The sequence below is a fragment of the Diachasma alloeum genome, unplaced genomic scaffold (assembly GCF_001412515.2).
Source record: "Diachasma alloeum isolate Michigan unplaced genomic scaffold, Dall2.0 Dall_scaffold_00304, whole genome shotgun sequence".
NCBI classification, from domain to species: Eukaryota; Metazoa; Arthropoda; class Insecta; order Hymenoptera; family Braconidae; genus Diachasma; species Diachasma alloeum.
In genome coordinates this window covers 60,668-61,131 of record NW_021680443.1, presented here as the reverse complement: position 1 = coordinate 61,131, position 464 = coordinate 60,668, and positions in this window count along the sequence as shown.

The window sequence follows — 464 nt, the reverse complement described above, 5'->3', positions numbered from 1 at the left end:
ACGTCGGCGCAACGCTGAATCCAAACGCGGCATCCATCCGGAAGCCAAAGATGTCATGAATCATGGCCGCGAAAGCCGCAAAACTAAGATTTTGGATGAATTTTTGTCATTGAGACTGGTTTTGGAGGACTTCGTGGCGGAAATTCGAGGGACTGGAGGCTGGAGGACATCGTGGACTTTTCGGGAGTCTGTTGGATTACTTGGGAGATCCCTAGGAGTTTGATCCAGCCGCGTAGCCAGGACATGTTGCAGCTGACTCATCTCGGTGAGCGTGGTGGCTGTTTCCATTGTTTTTCCTTTTGATTATTTCGAGTGGGTGGTTTTCCCCTTTTGTTGATGTCATGGGAATCAGAGTCCTGCAGGAATGTAGGAACTGAGAGATAATCCTAGGGGTGGCCTGTCCACTCCGTTCAGCGATTGGGCCGTTGATTATTTCTCTCTCTCTCTCTCTCTCTCTCTCTCTC